A 15313-nucleotide genomic window follows, 5' to 3' on the forward strand; every position below is an offset into this window, starting at 1 on the left:
TGCATACAATTGAAGATTCCTCCCAGAACCAAGGTGCCAGCAAGTAAAGCTCGTGCTCTGCAAGGAGTCCCCAGGTTAACACACGAACTGCACCACAAAACCACAGCTTCCGGTCTTTCTTTCCTGACCAGAAGGGCTGCTGTTTCCTGTTTTCAGCCCTGCCTCCCAAATGCCAGCCAGACTCCCAAAATTGCATACGGACGAAGATTCCTCCCACAAGAAAGGTGCCAGCAAAGAAATCTCTTGCTGCCCAAGGAGTCTTTATACTGGCAAACCCACTGCAACAAAAAGATAAAACTTCCAGTCCTTCTTTCCTGGGCATAAGGACTGTTGTTTCCTGTTTCCAGCCCTGCCTCCCAACTACCAGCCAGGCTCCCAAAATTGCGTATGGATGAAGATTCCTCACAGATCAAAGGTACCAGCACAAAAAGTGCTTGCTGCTCATAGAGTACATAGCCTGGCCCACCAACTGCACCACAAAGCCAAATCTTCCAGTGTTTCTTTCCTGGGGATAAGGGTTGTTGTTTCCTGTTTTCAACCCTGCCTCTCAAGTGCCAGCCCAACTCCCAAAATTGCATACGGACCAGGATTCCTCCCACAGCAAAGGGGCCAACACAGAAAGCTCTTGCTGCCCAAGGAGTCTCCAGGTTGACACATGAACTGCAAAAAAAGCAAAGGTTTCCATTCTTTCTTTCCTGGGGATAATGGTTGTTGTTTCCTGTTTTCAACCCCTCATTTTTTCCAGAATTTCCCACTTTTTCCCCCTTTTTCCCCCCATTTTCTTTTTTTTTTCCCCATTTTTTCTACATTTTCCCAGGTTTTTCCCCATTTTCCCAATTTCCCCCCCAATTTTTTCCATATTTTCCCATATTTTTCTCCATATTTTTCCCCCATTTCCCCCCCATTTGTCCCCATTTTCCTGGATTTTTGGGCGCCCAGTTTTCCAAATTTCCCCAGTGGGAAAAAATGGGCGGAAATTTGGGAAAAAGTAGGAATTTCAGGGAAAATGGGGGAAAATTGGGGAAAAAAGTGGGAAAATGGGGGGGTGGGAAAAATGGGGAGAATTTGGGAAAAAGGGCGGAAATTTTGGGGAAAAACTCAGAAATTTGGGATGATGGGGTATTTTGAGAGGAAATGCAAGGAACATTGGGAAAAAAGTTGGAAATTTGGGGAAAACAGGTGAAAAATCACAAAAAATAAGGGAAAATTGGGAAAAATTAGGGGAGTTTGGGAAAAAATTGGGGAAAAATGGTGGAACTTGGGGGAAATGAAGAAATTTGGGAGAAATGGGGTGAATTGAGAAAAAATGGGGGAATTTGGGAAAAATTGGATGAAAAATTGGGGAAAATTTGGGAGAAATTGTGAAAAATGGGGGGAAATTTGGGAAAAATGGGGAAAAAATGGGGGAAATTTGGGAAAAATGGATGGAATTGAGAAAAATGGAGGAATTTGGGAAAAATAGGAGGAATTTGGAAAATAATTGGGGGAATTTGGGAAAAAAGTGGAAAATTTGGGAAAAATGGATGAAAAATTGGGAAAAATGAGGGGAAATTTGGGAAAAACTTGGGTGTCCCCACGGGGTTCGGCCCAACCATGGACCCGATGGCCCCGGGATCAGGTGAGACCCCTTTCCACCCCCTGACCCCTCTCCCTCCCTGGCGTCACTACCCTGCCCCCCCCGGGTCTGGGTTGTGACCCCTTCCCCACCCTCAGACCCCTCCCCCACTCTGTGACCCCTCCCCCACTCTGTTGCCCCTCCCCAATCCCGTGGCCCCTGCCCCATCCCGTGGCCCCTCCCCCACTCTGTGACCCCTCCCCCACTTTATGGCCTCTCCCCCACTCTGTGATCCCTCCCCACTCTGTGACCCCTCCCACACTTTATGACCCCTCCCCCACTCTATGGCCCCTCCCCCACTCTGTGACCCCTCCCCCACTCTATGGCCCCTCCCCCACTCTGTGGCCTCCCCCCACTCTGTGACCTCTCCCCCATTCTGTGATCCCTCCCCCACCGACAGCTTCTCCCTGCAGAGGTGTGGGCAACTACCCAGGCAGGATGATGCCTGACCCTGGCAGGCAGCAAAGTCCCTGCCCTGACACGAAGAACCCCGGAGCACAGGGACCCTGCTCTGCATGACAGCCCCGGGCACCTCTGGCTGCATCACCACCTTCCCACCCCGCAGCCATCGCTGGCAGAAGGAGCCCACCTGCACTGTCCCTCTGACGGTGCTGCAGGGAAGGCCTGCCCTGGAGAACATCGTCCTCCTGTGCAACAGAGAAACTGGGAGAGTCCTGACAGATGCGCGAGGCTGTGGGATGTGGTAGCTTTAGGAGATTCCTCCAGGAACACAAACGACATTGCCCTGCACCTGTAGACTCACTCTGCAGAGGAGTGTGAAGCAGTGTCCCCAAGGGAAGTCTCAGCTGAACAACTCCCATCTTTCCGCTGCCTTTAACCTCCCTCTGCCTTGCTTCTCTTCTCTTGTGGCTACAGGCAGTGCCCTCGGCCCTACTGTGGGCTGTGCAGAGGAGCTGTTCCTGGGCAGAGCTGTCTCTCTGCAGTGCTCCCCGCTTACCAGGAGCTCCCTGTGTACCAGGAGCCCGGCCCAGCTGAGCAGCACAGCAAGAACCAAAGGCAGCCCTTTCTCTGCCCGTCTGGGTTCCCTGCAGGTGTCCCTGGGGCTCCAGGGGAACCTGCTGTGGAACAGGCTGAAGGAAACAACGATATTCACCCTCTTCTCACATCTTCAGTGACACTTCTTTCCAACAGTGACATTTGTCCTCTTAGAAAATTAACGGGGTATGATGATCACCTTTTCTAGTTTCATCATTACACAGGACACCAGGAGGATGACAGCAAAGGATCTAGTAACTCCCTGGCACAGTGGGGGTTTTCCTGGAGTCACACACACGGCTGTGTGTCAGGGCTCTGAGAGGTGTCCACACCTGAGCTGGACTGATGCACTGCTCACACACACTGGGAGTGCTCAGAGACACGAGTCCTTCCCTCGCACACGCATAGGCAGTTCATTGCAGACCATGTCTCCCTGGGCTCCTGCTGCCACTTCCGGAGCCTGGAGCCACCTCAGCCATGGAGTGCTCCCACCCTGCCCGCTCCTACACTTCAGATGAACGTTGGGGTTTTCTACTCCCTGGAACTGCCCAGTCCAGCCCCTCCCCGGTCCCCCCATCTCTGTGCCCCACCCCAGCCCAGCAGAGCAGCGCAGTCGTTTCTGGTCCTGCAGCAAGAAAGGGAGGAAATAGAGGACAGGAACAGTGACTGCGTGTCTGGACTGCTCAGAAGATCATCAACTCAGGCGGCAGTTCCTGCAACCCCAGGGCCAGACCCACTTCCCAGTGGCCCGGGCAGCTGCTGCCACATGGGCACAAGCTCTGCTGCCCAGGAGGGTCCTGTAGTGAAGGGTTTTGCAGATGGCCACGTAGTGGTCGTAGAACATGATGGTGAAAAGGGCAACCTGCGCTGTGATCAAGAAGAAAAACAAAAAACACCTGTGCAGTTCATCCTGAGTAGAAGATGCTCCTGGTGTTCCAGAGGGAATTGACCATGGCTTTGGGGACAGTGGTGCAGATGCAGCCCAGGTGTGTGAGGGAGAGGTGGAGCAGGAAGAAGTCCCTGTGGGTGGGTGTGCAGCTGGTGGTGGCAGGCTACAGCGCTGAGGATGAGGCCGTTGGCCAGGAGGGCAGCCAGGGAGATGCCCAGGAAGAAGCAGAAGTGCCAGAGCTGCAGCCAGGAGGAGGAACTGGGGGATGGAGCTGCTGTTGGACATGAGCTTCCTTGGGACATCAGGAAGTGTCCAAGGAGGAAAATGCAGTGAAAACTTTGGGACAGGTTTTGTAGATCAAACCCATGAATTTTTCTGAGCATCTACCCTCATCCCAAGTATCTGCAGTCACACATATGTAGATTCTGGACTGTAGAAGACAGACTTAGCATGACTTTAAGATGATTTCTTCTGAATTTTTTGATTTATTTTTCTACTACCAGGTCTGAGAGCTGCGTCACGGTGACACGGGGGGCATCATGGAACCAAACGAACCCTGAGACATTTCAGAATCCCACGTGTGTTGGGTCTGTCTGAGCTGGAGTTCATTTTGTCCCTGCAGCCGTCCCAGTGCTGTGCTTTGCATTGGGAGCTGCAAAGGGGTTAATCACACCAGTGCTTTGGCAACTACTGAGTAGGGCTGGCGCAGCATCCACATCGTCAACTTCCTCCCTAAAAAAGCTCAGGAAAGGAACAGGAAATAGGAGAAATCCATTTTTTTGAAATACTTACCTTCTGAGCGACCTCTCTGTGTGGTGAAACCCGTGAAGTGGCCAGGTGTGGCTGCTGAAGGGAAGTAGAGAATAAATCTTTTTATTTTCCTCTTCACTTATGAATGCACAAACTTTAACTTTTGCTGTAGTAAAGTGCCTGATCTCAAGATAGAAGTCATTTTCCATCTTATTCTGTCTCTCCTGTCTGGCTGGGAAGGGCAGCGATAGAGTGGATTGGTGGGCACCTGGCATCCAGGCAAGGTCAACCCACTACAACATTGTAGGGTCTCCTGGAACCAAGGACTGTTGGGACACTGGGGGAACTCACGGAATCAAGCGACCGTTGTGACACTGTCCTGCATCATGGAAGCAAATGTTCCCTGGGAAACTACAGAAAAGCAGGGAATTACGGGACGTCATTGGGATGTGCAGGACCTCATGGAATTAAACAAACCCTGGGATATCTTTGGAACCTCAGAAATCAAAGGTGTAAAACAAAAGAATTAAACCCAATGGCCAGAAACCATTGGATGGAATATTTCTTTAAGATGCCAGCTGGGGATTCGTGGGGGTACTCTGCCATGCATGAATCAAAGAATCAGTATAAATTTTGGACTATAAATACAGTGATACTTGAAAGACCCTTCCCTTCACAAGCAGTCCAGAGTTATGTAATGATTTTGCGGTCAAATAGGATCTGGGATTTTATTCGTGGAGCAAGACTGCCATCTAGCGTCCATTTCTTCCGGAAAGGGCAGTCATTTTCGCAGAGTGGTCTTCTCACTTCGCAGGCCTCTTAGCATCTCTGATTGATCTATCCGACCTCTAATCCTTAAAATCAATGTTCTAGGACCAACTAAGACATGTGTCTTATGACTTCTCATTTGCTTAAACAATGTTTAATTGACTTTCTTCTTAAAGAGAACAATCTCTCTCTCCTAAAATTAATTGTAATCATAAAAGAAAAGACCACTACCACGCCTAGTAAGCAAATCCCTTTGTCCATTAGGATTTTTTGTCTAAGAAAAACGTCTTATTTCCTAAGTCATTTAGAAAGGAGATCCTCTCATTTCTGTGCCATTGTGACAATATGGGGCCCCAGGTAACACCTGGAACACTGAACACTGCAGATTCCTATGGAATCAAGGGACTATTTTGACATTCCAGGGTCTCATGGAAGAGGGAGGCCCCGCAGAGAGATTCCAAATCAGAGGTTTGGGCAATCGTCAACCAGAGGAAGTTCAACAAGGGGATGTGCCGGATTCTGTCATCGGGATGGGGCAACCCTGGATGTACGGACAGACTGGGAATGACATGCTGCATAGCAGCGCTGGAAAATGACTTCTGGGGTCCTGGTGGATGGCCAGTTGGCCAAGAGTCAGTGGTGCCCTGACAGGGGCTCACCGCTTGGTCAAACAAGGGTTTTCAGACACAGGAGTCCTTCCCTTGCACACCACGTAGAGAGTTCATGGCAGCAGTGGCAGTATCTTCTCGGGCTCCTGCTGCCACGCCCGGAGCCTGGATGTACTTCAGTCCTTGTGGGGTGCCACTATCAGAGATGCCCCACAGCCTGAGGGGCATTTACAGTTTAGTACTGTAAATGCAAAGTGAAACAGAGACACTCTTTGCCCCACCTAACTTCAAGGCTCCCGCAGGAGACTGATGGCATCTGTACTTGCTCAGGGTCATCTCCCCGCACCACTACCAGGTAGGTGCTCAAGACTTGTCTGTGCAATGCAAACAGAGAAAACTTCTTTGGTCCTTCCGTGTCTCTCCAGAGAAGGCTAAAGAACCTCTGTGGGCTCGGTGAGAAGTCAATGCTGGAAGTAATGACTCTATTGTGCGTGGCAAACAAGAGTGTTTGTCAGGTATGAGATGAATGCCCTGGGGAGCTGACCTGGGTTTTCCAGTGTTCATGGCAACAGATCACACCCTACCCTGGTGGTCCTTCTTGTCCTCCTACGGAGTTGAGTGATAACGATGGGAAAGAGAATGAACTTTTGTACTGTACCGCTGAGTGCCCTTAAACTTGCTGCATATATGCTGCTTCCAGCACATCCAGTTCACCCGATGAGAGTCCGAGCGGCGCCGGCGCCGGGCTCAGCCGCGGGCCGGAATTGTCGGAGGAGGGCAGGGGAGGGAGAGGAGGTGAAGAGCAGGCGGCTCGCCCGGAGCAGAGATCCGGGGCTGGCGGGGCAGCGAGACGCCGGGCGGTTGATCGGCGGTGCTGGACTGGCGGTGCTGGCCGCGGTTCTGCTCTGTGCGAAGGGCTGGCGGCCGCGGACCGTGGGAGTCGGCGCAGCCGGTGCGGTGGCCCTGCATGTGCCTCGAGGCTGCCGTCCTGCCTGGCAGGTTCTTCTCAGAGCTCTGCCCCCGAACTATCCTCACGTCCCTCCCTCCCTCTGCTCCATAAAGCATTCCCTCGGAACACTCCTGGCTTTTTTCTTTGTCAAGCCGTTCCTCTTTCCTTGACTTACTCTCTGTCCTTCAGAGAACTCTTGCAGTCCGTCCTTCCCCTTTCCTACTTTTCTTCCTCTCTTTGCTTTGCTTAGTAAAGCCCCTTTCCATTCTTCAGTGACTTCATAGGTCCACCTCTCTTTCCCGCACTCATCTCTCCAGCAAATACTAATGGACACTTCCACTACTGCACACATTGACATCCTCTTAAAATTCTTCTCTGTATGGTCCTTACTGCTTCTGTGCCCTTTCTTCTGGGAAACAACATCCAGTGCGAAAAGCACTTCTTACGGCTTACCTTCTTTATCAACCCGCCAATGTCTGCCGGCAGAGGCCAGGTGCAGCAGGACCCATTGGGAGAGACCACCGAGGGCAGTGAAATCACCATCAAGTGCGCACACCCCAACATACGGATCTGTCATTTTATCCATTTCTACCGGCAGCTCTCGGTCCACAGCCCCGAGCTCCTGGCACGCGCTGCTAAAGGGTCCAGAGAGCTGCGGGCGCCGACCGTGCTGCTGTCTGCGGGAGCCTGCCGTTGCCGGGAGATCGTCTTTCCACCGTCCTCTGGCTCTGCCGGCGGTACTGTAGAGAAGAGGTGACCAAGGCAGAAATTAAGGACGAGATAGCCGAACTTCATGCTGAGACCAACCTGCCTGTCTGCTGAGAGCGTTAGAAATCACCTTCCTGTCCAGAGAAGAGAGCTGCCAGAAACGACTCTCTTGGGGATCAAAGGAAGCAGGACGGAAGAGAAATGTACTGTTGTTTCTGTGCCTGAACTTCTTTGGGTTTCTCCCTCCCCCAGCAGTAGCCCCTGTGGCTCCATCAGCCGATGGCATTCTGAGCTATGCCTGGCTCTGGAGCTTCACTTTTGGGGAGGGGCTGTTCCCTGTCAGCTCGCACTGCTGTCCTCTCCCCAGTTGCAATCGCCTGCTCTGCTTCACACCCACTGCTGCGCTTTTGGGAGCTCCATGCCTTATTCCCTACTACACCTTTCACATCTTCCCGTGCTTTGCTCTTTGCTCTCTGTACTGCTTGCCGCTTCCTCGGAGAACAAGTGTCTCCTCCTCCTCTGTGTCTTCTCCGTTGTCCTTCTTCATCTGCCTAGGAACAATGCCTCTCTCCCAGCTCGTCAGGAGATGAGACTTGCTTTGCAGCAGCCCAGAGTCTCTGGCTGTGCCTTTCTCTGCTGGGAAAATGCACAGTGCGAGAGAGGAAGGTGGTTCCAGCAGGGTTGCTGGATATCCCAGCCCCAACGGTGGCAAAGACAGCAAAAACCGTAGGGAATATTCTGAGGGTTGAGAAGGGAACAGGATGAACACTCAGTAGGTGATAATAAAGCACAAGAAGGGAGCACACGGCGCAACCACCTGAGTGTTTCGTGCCAGTGGTGGTGCTGGGAGAGCCCTGGTCCACCCATCTGAAAGGGCAGCTTAAGGTCTGGGGTCTTGACAGATGGAGACCCTTACTCCCAGCCCCTTCTTAGATCAACTCCCCAGCGATCCCAGGCACCCATCACACAACAGGAAATATTCTGTTCAATTTGGTTAAGTCTAAAATGTCCTTTCCCTTACAAAACATTCATGAGGAGGAGAAAAACGATGGAATGATGATAATGGTAAGAGTAAGAGCATTCCGCTGGAAGTGCTGCACCTCCTCAATGCCTAAAAGGGACTTCTAAGCAGGTGGAGGGTCCTGAGGTTTTCACAGTCTTCCCAGGTGGAAGAACAGCATCAAGCTCACCTTCCCTATGCCGGTGTTCTCCTGACCTCTTAGATATCACAGCAGAGATAACACATTTACAGGAAGGTGAGGAGTCTGCATTTGTACTGGGAGGATAAGGAACATAAGGATAGGTGAGTTTATCCATTTCTACCGGCAGTTCCCTTTCCACAGCCCCGAGATTCTGGCACGCAATTCTAAAGGGTTCAGAGAGCTGCCGGTGTCAGGAGACCGTATTTCCACCATCCTCTGACTCTCCTGGCCCCCTCATGGGCACGTGGCTCTGCTCCGTGGCAGACGCCGAATCATTGACACCATCGTTTTGGAGCTTTCTTATAAATACACAACTCGGTTTATTCGTTGTACTGCGGAGCAAATTAACGCCCCTATGAAACCAAGAAGATTCAGTCCTAAGCAGAGCACAGGCTTGTGAGAGTATGCAAAGTGACATTACACAGCACAGGGCAGCACAAGCCTAGTCATACTGCAGTCAGCTGCAACGTGTGTTCCTAACTTCTCCTGACCCATGGTTTCCTTACACCTTCCTTGCACCTTTCTTTCTTCTCTGGCTCATGAAGATCTTTTCTCTTTGGACAGGAAGAAGGATCTGACCTTGCCTTGAGGGTGGAAGTGAATCCGCAAAGCCGGTCCGGCAAACTGCTCAGAGACTTTTTATCTTTTGACCAGCAAAGGTATTTGTTAGCAGCGCTGGGAGCAAGCCAGCTATTGATGGAAAAACTTGCTCGCCAGTTCCTCAGAAAATCAGCACTTGTATACATTTTCAGATGTGATTAAATGCATATTCAAACTATTACAACATCTATCAATACATATTAAAAATAGGCGGAGTATACGCGAAGCTTGGGGCGGTGCTTCTCTTGGTACTCCATTTCGAGGGGTCGTTCCCATCTTCCTCCATAAGGTAAAGGTCTCTAACACATCTTCCTCAGCTTGACCCTTCTTCCTTTCCATTGTTCTTGACCCGCTCACTGAAGCTTGGAAAAGGTCCTGGCTCCAGGCCTATTTCTTCTCTTCAAATGTCTACCCGATCCTGCTGTATTTCTAATTTTTTGCCTCTAGGCCTATTGCATGTTCTTGTATTATTCTCTTAATCTTTGGTCCAGTGAGTAGAACAGAAAGGGTAGAGATCATTTTGGATATTGGTAACTTGTTTGCAGGCCCAAATCTCTTAGTTAACTCTTTTGGGCCTAGCCTCCTATATCATTCCCCAATTTTTGTTTAGAATTTACGAATTCCTTCGTCAAGTTCCAATGGATTTTGGTAGGTATGCATAACAGCCGACATTATCTGCATCTTTCTAACCATGATGCTTGATTTGTGCCATAGCCAAATAATTAGGATCAGTAGTATAATCATGCTAGCTCCTAAAACCATTATTGGATATAGCAAATAGTGGAACACTTGTGATGCCGTAGGGGAGTATCCAGTAAAGATGTCCCACCGGTGGTGTTCTCCCACTTTTTCCACTTTGGTTAAAACAGTTTTTATGCTCTCAGTGTTGTGTACCACTTGCCAGAGTTTAGTCGTTCTCTTTACTTCTTAGACCGGTTTTTCTATATCAGGATATTTGAGCATTGCTTTGAAAAGATTAATGTTCATTTGTAACTGTAATTTTGGCACATCATGATACATTATATAATCAGCTTCAATCAATTGTCTAGTAGTCACTGGAACGTAAAATCAAATCACAGCCTGTGATTCGAGTAAAATTACATACACAAAAATTAGTACCATTTGTGATTTCATGACAAGCATCTATAGAAAAATTAGCACAAAAAGTCCTAACACATGCACATCCATTTCCTACATAGTAGACTTGTGATTGGGATTTAGAATGGGGAAGCATCTCAGAGGTTCCCAAACTATTCTCAGTATCTAAACATAAATCTTTATTTTCTACTACAGCATTTTCACAGATATACCCCAATTGTCCTTTAGGAGTACTAGCCTCAGTACTAACTGATTGCCACCTTTTCTTGGTGTGATCGTAGCTTGCCCAGATACTATGGTCTTTTGGTCTGAAAATTACATTCTGGTGTATGGCTCCTAATGTCAGGATAGGAAAGACGGTCTTTTCTTTAGTTGCACTGATAGTGAGTACATAAGTTCCAATTTGTTCATGTTGAGGGTTGTAAGTGAAATTCAGGAACTGCCACCACGCATGGTAATCTTTCTCAAATTGTGTAATGGAACTGTTTCTAGCTATTATTTCTCTTACTTCTTGTGCTAATAATCCTGAAGTTCCTTCTCTTAATAATCCTGCAGCTACAGACTCTACCCACTGTTGGGTTTGAGACATTGTACTGCAAGTGCAAATATTTTATGGATGGCACTAGCACAGTCAACGAATTTTGGTGAAATAATTTGCAGTGTGATTAGCTACTAAAGTTAACAATTTAACTGCTAATGATGGTGTTTCTGCCAAAGTTAGCAAAGATGATCTTAAAAGGACTTTGTTTTCCTAGATCAGATGTGACAGCACTCAGTATATTCACCAATACTTCTTGATCTATGGTGTTTAATACACCTAATCCTGTACCAAACCATCCAGTTACATCTCTCTGAATCCTGGTACGAGGGGATCTGGCCTCCATGCATGCCAGACTTTGAGGGTTAGATATATATAGGGGTGACAATCCTTTTATATATTTGACATGTTTCCTTGAAGGTTTATTGGTTTATTAGGGTTAGGGTTAGGTTTTAGAGTTAGGGTTAGGTTTAGGGTTAGGGGTTAGGGTTAGGGTGGTTAGGGTTAGGGTTTGGGTTAGGTTTAGGGGTTAGGGTTAGGGGTTCGGGTTTAGGGTTAGTGTTCGGGTTAGTGTTCGGGTTAGGGTTTAGGGTTAGTCTTTAGGTTTAGGGTTCATGGTTGGATTTAGGAATGGGGTTGGGGTTTATGGTTACGGTTAGGATTAGGGTTTAGAGTTAGGGTTTAGGTTTAGGGTTTAGCGTTAGAGTTAGGTTTAGTGTAAGGGTTAGGGTTAAGGGTTAGGGTTTAGGGGTTAGGGTTAGGGTTACGGTTAGGGTTAGTAAGGGTTAGGTTTTCGGGTTAGGGTGACGGTTCTGGTTAGTTAGTATTGCGGTTTTGGGTTTGGGTTAGGGTTAGGGTTAGGGTTAGGGTTAGGGTTCGGGTTCGGGTTACGGTTAGGGTTAGGGTTAGGGTTCCGACTAGTGTTATGGTTAGGTTTAGGGTTAGGGTTAGGGTAAGGGTTAGGGTTAGTGTTAGGGTAAGGGTAGGCGAGGGTTAAGGTTAGAGTTAGGGTTAGGGTTAGGGTTTGGTTTACGGGTTAGGGTTAGGGTTAAGAGTTAGGGGTTAGGGTTAGGATGGTTAGGGTTAGGGTTAGGGTTAGGGTTAGGGTTAGGGTTAGGGTTAGGGTTAGGCTAAGCGTTAGGGTTAGGGGTTATGGATTAGGGTTAGGGTTAGGGTTAGGGTTTAGGGTTCAGGGTTAGGGTTAGGGTTAGGGTTAGGCTAAGCGTTAGTGTTAGGGGTTATGGATTAGGGTTAGGGTTAGGGTTAGGGTTTAGGGTTCAGGGTTAGTGTTAGGGTTAGGGTAAGGGTTAGGGTTAGGGGTTAGGGATTATGGTTAGGGTTAGGGTTCGGGTTTAGGGTTCAGGGTTAGGGTTAGGGTTAGGGTAAGGGTTAGGGTAGGGGTTAGGGATTAGGGTTAGCTTTTGGGTTTAGGGTTAGGCTTTAGGTTTAGGGTTTTGATTTGGGCTTAGGAATAGGGTTAGGGTTTATGGTTAGGGTTAGGATTAGGGTTTAGTTTTAGGGTTTAGGTTTAGGGTGTATGGTTAGGGTTAGGTTTAGTGGAAGGGTTAGGGTAGGGGTTAGGTTTTAGCGGTTACGGTTAGGGTTATGGCTAGGGTTCGTAAGGGTTAGGTTTTAGGGTTAGGGTGAGGGTTCGGGTTAGTTATGGTTACCGTTTTGGGTTTGGGTTGGGATTAGGTTTAGGGTTAGGGTAAGGGTTAGGGTTAGGGTTAGTGTTGGTTAGGTTATGGTTAGGGTTAGGGTTAGTTAGGGTTAGCGTTTAGGGTTAAGGTTAGGGTTTGGGTTCGATTTAGGGTTAGGACTAGTAAGGGTTAGGTTTTAGGGTTAGGGTTAGGGTTAAGGTTAGGGTTAGGGTGAGGTTTAGGGTTAGGGTCAGGATTAGGGTTAGGGTTAGGTTTAGGTTTAGGTGTTAGGGTTAGGGTTAGGGTTAGGGTTAGGGTTAGGGTTAGGGTTAGGGTTAGGGTTTAGGGTTTAGGGGTAGGACAAGGTCTAGGGTAAGGGTTAGGGTTAGGGGTTAGGGGTTAGGGGTTAGGGGTTAGGGATTAGGTTTAGGGTTAGGGTTTATGGTTAGACTTTCAGTTTAGGGTTTAGGGTTAGGCTTTGGATTAGGGTTAGGGTTAGTGTTTATGGTTAGGGTTAGACTTAGCGTTTAGAGTTAGGGTTTAGGTTTAGGGTTTAGGGTTAGGGTTAGGTTTAGTGTAAGGGTTAGGGTTAGGCCTTGGGATTTAGGGGTTAGGGTTAGGGTTAGGGTTGGGGTAAGGTTTAGGGTTCGGTTTAGGGTTAGGTTTATGGTTAATTAGGGTTAGGGTTAGGGTTAGGGTTAGGGTTAGGGTTAGGGTTAGGGTTAGGGTTAGTGTTTGGGTTAGGTTTAGGTTAGGGTTAGGGTTAGGGTTAGGGTTAGGGTTAGGGTTAGGGTTAGTGTCAGGGTTAGGGTTTGGTTTACGGTTAGGGTTAGGATTGGAGTTATTGTTAGGGTTAGGATTAGGGTTATGGGTTAGTGTTAGGGTTAGGGTTTAGGGTTAGGTTTTAGGTTTAGGGTTTATTGTTGGGTTTAGGAATAGGGTCAGGGTTTATGGTTACGGTTAGGATTAGGGTTTAGAGTTAGGGTTTAGGTTTAGGGTTTATGGTTAGGGTTAGGTTTAGTGTAAGGGTTAGGGTTAGGGGTTAGGGTTAAGGGGTTAGGGTTAGGGTTACGGTTAGGGTTAGTAAGGGTTAGGTTTTAGGGTTAGGGTGAGGGTTCTGGTTATTTAGTATTACGGTTTTGGGTTTGGGTTAGTGTTTGGGTTAGGGTTAGGTTTCGGGTTAGGGTTAGGGTTAGGTTTAGGGTTGGTTAGGGTTAGGGTTAGGGTTAGGGTTTTTTAGGGTTAGCGTTTAGGGTTAAGGTTAGGGTTTGGGTTAGATTTAGGGTTAGGGCAAGTAAGGGTTATGTTTTATGGTTAGGGTTAGGGTTAGGGTTAGGGTTAGGGTTAGGGTTAGGGTTAGGGTTAGGGTTAGGGTTAGGGTTGTTATTTGGATTACGGTTATGTTTAGGGTTAACGTTTAGTGTTAGGGTTAGGGATTAGGGTTACAGTTAGGGTTATTATTAGGGTTAGGGTTATGGTTAGGGTTAGAGGTTAGGGGAAGTGTTAGAGTTTAGGGTTTAGCGTTTAGGGTTAGGGTTAGGGTTACAGTTTAGCGTTAGGGTCAGGGTTTAGGGTTAGGGTTTAAGGTTTAGGGTTAGGTTTAGGGTTAGTCTTAGGGTTAGGGTTAGTTACGGTTAGGGTTTAGGATTAGGGTTTAGGGTTAGGGTTAGGAGTTTGTTATGGTTTGGGTTAGGTTTAGAATTATGGGTTAGGTTTAGGGTTAGGGTTAGGGTTAGGGTAGGCGAGGGTTAAGGTTAGGGTTAGGGTTGGGGTTACGGTTAGGTTTCAGGGTTAGGGTTAGGGTTAGGGTTAGGGTTAGGGCTAGGGTTTAGGGTTCAGGGTTAGGGTTAGGTTTAGGGTAAGCGTTAGGGTTAGGGTTTAGGGATTAGGGTAAGGGTTAGGGTTTAGGGTTAGGCTTTAGGTTTAGGGTTAGGCTTGGAAATAGGGTTAGGGTGTATGGTTAGGGTTAGGATTAGGGTTTAGAGTTAGGGTTTAGGTTTAGCGTGTAGGGTTAGTTTAGTGTAAGGGTTAGGGTTAGGGGTTAGGGTTTAGGGGTTAGGGTTAGGGTTACGGTTAGGGTTAAGGTTAGGGTTAGGGTTCGTTAGGGTTAGGTTTAGGGTTAGGGTTAGGTTTAGGGTTAGGGTTCGGGTTCGGGTTTTGGGTTACGGTTAGGATTAGTGTTATGTTTAGGGTTAGTGTTAGGGTTAGGGTTAGGATTATGGTTATGGATTAGGGTTAGGGTTAGGGTTAGGGTAGGCGAAGGTTAAGGTTAGGGTTAGGATTAGGGTTAGGGTTAGGGTTAGGGTAAGGGTTAGAGTAGGGGTTGGGGATTAGGGTTAGGCTTAGGGTTTAGGTGTAGGCTTTAGGTTTAGGGTTTATGGTTACGTTTAGGATTTGGTTTAGGGTTTATGGTTACGGTTAGGATTAGGGTTTAGAGTTCGGGTTTACGGTTTCGGGTTTAGGGTTAGGGTTAGGGTTAGGGTTAGGTTTTGGGTTTATGGTTAGGGTCAGGTTTTATGATTTAGGGTTTAGGGTTTAGGCTTAGGGTTAGGGTTAGGTTTTAGGGTTGGGGTTTAGGGTTAGAGTCAGGGTTTAGGGTTTAGGTTTTGTGGTTTAGGGTTAGGGTTAGAGTTAATGTTAAGGTTAGTAAGGGTTAGGGTTAGGGTTAAGGTTATGATTAGATTTAGGGTTTAGGGTTAGGGTCAGGGTTTAGGGTTTAGGGTTTAGGGTTAGGGTTAGGGTTTGGGTTAGGGTTAGGGTTAGGGTTGGGGTTCGGGTTAGGATTAGGGTTAGGGTTAGGGTTAGGGTTAGGGTTATGGTTAGGATTTAGGGTTGGGTTTAGTTTTAGGTGTTAGTGTTGAGGGTTAAGGTTAGGTTTAGGGTCAGGGTTAGGGTTAGGTTTAGGGTTAGAGTTAGAATTAGGGTTATTGTTAGGGTTAGGATTAGGGTTAG

General features: G+C 48.1%; 1 long non-coding RNA gene across 1 annotated transcript in view; it reads left to right on the top strand.

Moving 5' to 3' along the window:
- Positions 1-15313, top strand: part of LOC127463282 (uncharacterized) — a 94472-nt gene that overhangs the window by 63597 nt on the left and 15562 nt on the right. The window lies entirely within an intron of this gene.

This window comes from Manacus candei, unplaced genomic scaffold (assembly GCF_025592945.1).
Source record: "Manacus candei isolate 608988 ecotype Guabito, Panama unplaced genomic scaffold, ASM2559294v1 h1tg000153l, whole genome shotgun sequence".
NCBI classification, from domain to species: Eukaryota; Metazoa; Chordata; class Aves; order Passeriformes; family Pipridae; genus Manacus; species Manacus candei.